Raw genomic sequence first — 7,016 nt, 5'->3', positions numbered from 1 at the left:
CCAGCAGCAGTGCTACGGGAGAGTGAAGGAACTGTGGCAGGCACACCAGAAGGCTAGGGAAGCGTATCAGCAGCCCTGCTGCTTTTATAAAGAGCTGCATGCCAGACTTGGTGGAGACCCCACAACCACCCCATACACCACCATGGATACCTGCAAGGAGCTCAAGTCACATACCCCAGCATGAACAGCAAGGACAAGGAGGAGATGGAAGAGGACAGTGGGGGCCATGCAACCGGGGGGTGGTGATCCAGCTAGGTCGCTTGCCAGGACTGCACTGCAGGCCAGTCAGTCCCGGCAGTTGAGCACAGGTGAGCCTGATGCAGGAGAAGCAGCCCGGTCTAAGTGTGTAAATGTATTTCCCACTGCAGCGATGTACCGATGGTGCCCCCGACCTAGCAAGACACAGCTAGCGACTTTTCAGGCACTTACTCGTACTAGGAACGACGGAGAGAGGTGGTGTTAGCTGCTGCTCATTCCCCTGTACAGTGAGGTGGGGGCATGCGGAGCAGCTCATGCACACAGGGATGTCCCTTGAATCCTCCTGAGAGATCTCCATGAAACTTTCCTGGAGCTACTCTGCAATCCCCCCCTGAAGGTTTCTAGGGACGGCAGCCTTACTTCTTCCTCTGCGGTGGGACATGTTCCCACGCCGGTCAGTGATCACTTTGGCAGGCACCATTGCAGAGCTACAGACTAGCAGCATACAGGCCCGGGCAGCTTTGGGACGCCTGCAGCAGCTGTGCTCTCTGTGCCTTTGGTACCCTCAGGTGTGAGATATCAGCTAAAACCACGACCACCTGTGGAAAATGGTGCCCATATTCAGTGCCAGGGCCCTATATTCATAGTTTCATGCAACGGAGCAGTTCCCTCATTTTCCTCACCCCTGACAGGCCATACTCACCACGGCTGGTGTTGTGAGTGGCACCATGCCCAAGCACTCAGAATCAGAACAACAATAAGCACATCTTGTTTAAAACGGGGGACTGAGGAAAGGGAGTTCTCATCTTAACTTTCACTTTCCATTGTGACTATACTGACAATGGTACATCTGGGTGTGGTATCTGCAACTGCTGCTGTTGCGGCCTTGAGGGGTTCCCCCCTCCACACCCGTGGAACGCCCGAGCCAGATGAGGAGAAAGAAGAGGACTCGGGATGAGATGTTCACTGAGATCCTGCAAGCCAGTGCTGCATCAGGCCATGAGCAAAGGGCCTGCAGGGTGAACACTGAAGACAGCTTGGAGAAGGAAAGAGCACACAGGAGAAAGGCCCAGGAGTCCCAGCAGGAAGAGGAGAGGGAGATGCACCAGGACATAATGAAGCTTCTTCAGCAGCAAACACAGATGCTGCAGACTCTTGTAGACCTCCAGGTTCAGCAGCATGGGCTCACCTCCCTTCGCAGTCCGTGGGGAACTCCATTACAGCTAGGGTGGCCAACAGTCCTGTATACAAGGGATGTCCCTTATGTAACCCTTCTGCCAGTTGAAGTTAGCAGCAACAAGGGCTGGGTTCAATATCTAGGAGTTCCTTTTCAACAGTGCAACAAAGAACTATCTGGAGCCCCACCCAGTGACCAAGGACAATCACACATCATCCCTTGGGCACCTCTAGAGGCAACACTTCCCCTCTCACAAGCACAGAGTCTAAGCCTAGAAAAGAAACATAATAAAAAGGGGGAAAGTAACAGTATTACCTTGGGAAAACGCCGCACGCGGGATTCATACACATAAAACCATAAACAAAACCTGCACCCGAGAGTATGTTGGGCAGTGCCCTTTTGTCTCAGGTTCTTAAGTCCAAAAAAACAAAAATTCCTTTAACATGCCCCTCCCTTCTCCCTCCAATGTGCCCCACTCACAGTGGTTGTTCTTGGTCAATGAAGACCCAGAGTTCAGAGGTGCATCTGTACAAATTTACCTCCCACCCTGGTAGGGGTGAGGAAGGAGAGAAGGCATCTTACTTGCTCCATTGTCCAGATCCACGTACTCATTCTCACCCTTCCTCAACTCCACTGGAGTTTGGCACTCCTGTCCTCTAACTAGCGAGTGCAGTTCAGTTGAGGGTGAACCCCTCAATCAGGGCATGCTAAGCACAGTTCTGCCTACCTCTTGGTTCACACAACAAGGATAATGACCCTTTATTACCCCTGCCCTCAATAAGAAAGTGACTAGTGATCCAACAACCCCATCATGCTGAGCACCTAGGCAGGGTGAGTGTGTCCATGTAAACAAGGTTGGCTCCTGAAATCTTCTTCCCCAGCTCAACACTAGATGTCAGGGGAGAGTTCATTCAAACCCTGCTTACACTTATTTAAATAGAAAATTGCCTGTCGTAAGGGATGCCTTTTAGCCCGTATTTCAACATGTTAAACATATTCTCATTATGCAAAGCCAGTTTTATTATTACCTCACTTTCCAATTATGTAAAGTTTGTAAAATTAAGATAATTTAGAATTGGTCCCATGATTTGCTGAACCAACGTGCCTGTAGTGCAAAGGTTCACAAACTGTGGGGCACGGCCTCACGAGGGGTGTGTGTGATAAGGTTATCAGGGGGGCATCAAGACCTGATGAGGCCATGCCGAAAGGCTGGAGTCCGGAGGGGGGGTCTGTCCGGCAGAGGAAGCGAACAGAGCTCTGTGCAGGTGGTTTCGGCTGCGAGGACCAGGCTCCCTGCCTGCCTCACTCCCCCACTGCTGCAGCAGCCACCAACCAGCAGTTATGCTCCTCTGTTAGGGATGTTGGCAGAGACTCTGCGAGCAGGGAATGGAAGGTTATACCCCAGGAGTGCTGACCCCCCTGCCAGACAGAGCCCCTTCCTGTCCCTTCAGTGCAGTTCCAGGGCACACGGCCCCGTCCACTTGCCCTGCCAGATGGAGCCTGCACAGGGAAAGCAGATGGGGCCATGCTCAAGAGCTGGAGTCAGCAGGGGGCCCTGTCCAGCAGGGGGCCAATACTCAAGGGTGCATCTTTCCACTCCCCTCCCTCCTCCTCCCCTGCAGTGCTGCCCTGTTCACGTCCAGAGCTCGGTCCCGGCAGCCAAGACTGCTGCAGGGAGCGGAAGGTTTCCTCAACTGTTCCCCACCCCTTGTGATATCGGGAGCCCCCCTGGGTACAGGGTACTCCTCCCCCATAGGAGTGCTAAGAAAACAATCCTGTATATTTTTGAAATACAATGTTGGCAGCCCTATTTACAGCACCTCCCTAGCCCCTCTCAACATTCCACATGGCATCAGCGGCTGCATCCCTAGCCCTCCCACTCCACCTCGGGGGACGACGACATTAAAGGGCAACCCCAGCTTTATATACACTGACCTGTGAAAGCCACAGTTGCTGTCTGTGTAGGAAAAGGCATGTTCTTTCCCCTAGTTAAGTTCTGTTCCATTCCTTCATTAAGTTTTTAGTGTATTTGCTTTTAAATCGCACAGATTTTAATTTGCACTGGTTTTGTTGCTCAATAAAATTTTATTATTTGGAAAATAATTCATCTTTATTAGTTCACAACATATGCTGCAGAGTGCCTAGCAGTTCTGAAAGCACCCGCTTACTTGTTATTGTATAGAGCGACGACGCGTAGGATCAGTGAAGAACAGTGTAATAATCATAAATGTGCAAGCACCACACAGTTAGTAGGTGCATTGTCAGTGTTATATTCAGAGATGTACACCAAGCACTGCACAATTTCTAACAGGCTCTGAAACAGCAGGGCCACGTAGAGCACAGTACATCACAATGCATCACTGCGGCTCACTGCTAAAGTGCTCTTTCAAAGCCTCCTTGATCCACTGAGCTCTTCTAATAGCCCCTGTGTTCAAACACAGCAGACAGAAGACAGCTGCTCCACCTGCACCCCGGCGGCAACTTTGCTTCACAGATATGATGCAGGGCACAGCAGACAGCTATAGCCATTGGGATGTTTTTTTCCACTGAGATCCAATCTTGTGAGTAAACAATGCCAGCATCTCTTCAGACTCCCAACAGCACATTCAACTGTCATTCTACACCTGTTGAGCTGGTAGGTGAATCTTTGTTTGGTGCAGTTGAGGTGGCTTCATGAGCCAAGGAGCAAGGGGTAGGCTGGGTCCCTCAGGATCACTACTGGCATTTCAACATCGCCAGTGGTAATCCAGTGGGTGAGAAAGATCCCTGCTTGTAGCTTTCTGAACAGTCCTGTGTTCTTAAAGATGTGAGTGTTATGCACCTTCCCTGATGAGCCAACACTGATGTCAGTGAAGTATCCCTGGTGATCCACCAACGCTTGCATAACCATAGAAAAGCAGACCTTTCTGTTGATGTACCCTCTGGCAAGGTGGTCTAGTGCCAAAATAGGGATATACATGCTTGTTGTACCACCGCAGTTTGGCAATTCTATTGCCGCAAATCCAGCCACTGTGTCCTGCACATTGATGAGAGCCACAGTCCTGCATAACAGGAGACAATTAATAGCCCTACACACTTGCATTACAATGCTTCCCCCATTTCTCAGGCCCAGAAGTAGTGCTCCACCCTCTGCAGCTGCTCTGTGAACACCACCAACAACCGTGAACTGGTTCTCGCTATGTCCCACAGCCATCTGTTCTCCATGAAACCACCACATTCCCTGCTGATTTGGTTCTTCTTGCAGCTCTGCAAATACTGGAGGATTGTGCCTCCTGGGCTTGCGGCACTTAAAATAGTGCAGAGCTGTGCAGGCTCCATGCTTCTGTTAGAGATGGTGGGCAGTGAGGAGGGCCACACAGGTTCATGGGATTTTTTTTTAAAGGTGCAAAAATGATGGGATGTAGCTGACATTATGGGATAGAGACAGTTGCACCCTGGGGAGTTGACCCCTTGCTCCCAGACACCCCTGCACGACTCATTTCTGCCCCACCATGCCCTGCCAAAACTTCCCAAAAGACACTGCGCTGTACGGTGACGGGTTGCACACTGATGCACTGCACTGTGCATTGACCCAAGCACTCCTGGTGAGTACCCGCAGCACTGATACAAGGAGCCAAATATGCATGCTCACAAGCGAAATACTGACTGTGGTGACTTTATGCTGACATAATTTGCATTGGCAAGAGTTTGTAGTATAGACGTGGCATTAGTTTCTCAGGGCAGGGATAGTCTCTTACGAAGTTTGTACAGTGCCCAGCACAATGGAGCCCCCAGAGCCTCCAGGCACTAGTGTAACATGCATACTAATAATAACAACAACAGAGAAACAAACGATTGAATGGGTCATAGAGATTCAATTCCCTCCTAGAGGTTGCTCCTTGTTACAGGATGACTGGCCCCTTTAAGAGGGAGCAGGATCCAGTGTACCTGTGACTGATTACCTACTGTCCAACTGGGCTTCAGGGAAAGACACTGCAATGTCTAGTGGGGGGGAGGGGAACCAGATCACAAGAGGTCAGGGGCTAATTTTTTTAGCCCCTGCAAGTGCTATACAGGAGCACTGGTTCATGGCTGACTGACCCTGCAGGAAGAGTGCCCCTTACTGAGTCACCCACATCGCTTCCTGCCGCACCCTTAGTTCTCCCATCCAAGTACTGACAAGGGCCAACGTTGCTTGTTAGAACTGAGAGGATTACAGCCCAAGTTACTACAAATCTCAGCAGCAGTCAAACCCTTTAACCGGTCAGATCACCCAGTTCACTCTGAAGCCCTGCCTGAGATCTGTTTTGCAAATTAACTCTGCTCCTGCCGCCTTCATAAAATGACAAAAAAATTACACGTAATATTATTAGCAGTTACCAGATGGCACTATTGTGTATAGTCTTTCAAGGTCTGTTTAACTGAATGTAGAGGCAGTTAGATCTCGGAGACGAGCTTGTTGTTAGTTAGGGTGACCAGACAGCAAGTGTGAAAAATCGGGACAGGTGGTGTGTGTGTGTGGGGGGGTAATAGAAACCTATATAAGAAAAAGACCCAAAAATCGGGACTGTCCCTATAAAATCGGGACATCTGGTCACCCTATTGTTAGTTGTGATACAATACTTTCTAGAAGTTAGTCACCAGTAAAGTTTGTTCCCTGCCTGAGTGCCAACCAGAATAATCTCTTAGGTGCAGAGATGCTGCTCACAGTCGTGCATGAAGAAAAAACCATTCCAGGGCTCAGAAGGCCTGTGAGTGCAGAAGAAGCCTTAGAAAGGAATTGACCAAAGTTAGGGAGCTTACTGGAGTCTAGTTGCCCACGAGGAATTGGGAAAGAAAGAACCTTCCTGAGGGCTGGATGAAGTTCACGCAGCAGGAAGCACTTGTCTTCAAGGGTCCCCTGAAGTCTGAAGAGGAGAAAAATGACCTGTGGGCACAGCACACTATATTTGATTCATATGCCCCACCTAAGCGAACCCAATTGTTTGCACATTATACAAATACAAGGTCCAAGTAGACCTATAGAAGAGCTTGTCACAGAATTAATGTTTCTATCTGGAGACTGTGCAGTCACTGACATGGATGCTCTGAAGCTGTGGTTGCTCAATCTTATTGCGCCACATTCCACCTTAAAAAGAAGAACAGGAGGACTTGTGGCACCTTAGAGACTAACAAATTTATTAGAGCATAAGCTTTCGTGGACTACAGCCCACTTCTTCGGATGCATATGCATCCGAAGAAGTGGGCTGTAGTCCACGAAAGCTTATGCTCTAATAAATTTGTTAGTCTCTAAGGTGCCACAAGTCCTCCTGTTCTTCTTTTTGCGGATACAGACTAACACGGCTGCTACTCTGAAACATTCCACCTTCTTCTTCAAAAAAAAAATGGATGTTTGAAATACCACATGCAAATATCTTCTACTTGTGTACATTTATTTTAAGTATTTCTGGACTCTATAGCAACATAAGTGCCTAAGGAACCCTAAAACATTGGATTATAATATCCTTTTTAAACATTGCAGGTTTTTATCAATGCATCAGTGTGGTTTTTTCACGTGAGGTGGGCTCTGGGAGAATTACACAGAACTATGCGTGTTCGCCTCAGTAGCCCAAACTGTATGGCTTGGGGCAAGCTGAAGGTAGGCCTAGCAGAAAGCCAGCTG

The sequence above is a fragment of the Chrysemys picta genome, chromosome 1, assembly GCF_011386835.1.
Source record: "Chrysemys picta bellii isolate R12L10 chromosome 1, ASM1138683v2, whole genome shotgun sequence".
NCBI classification, from domain to species: Eukaryota; Metazoa; Chordata; order Testudines; family Emydidae; genus Chrysemys; species Chrysemys picta.
This window is presented reverse-complemented; position numbering follows the sequence as displayed.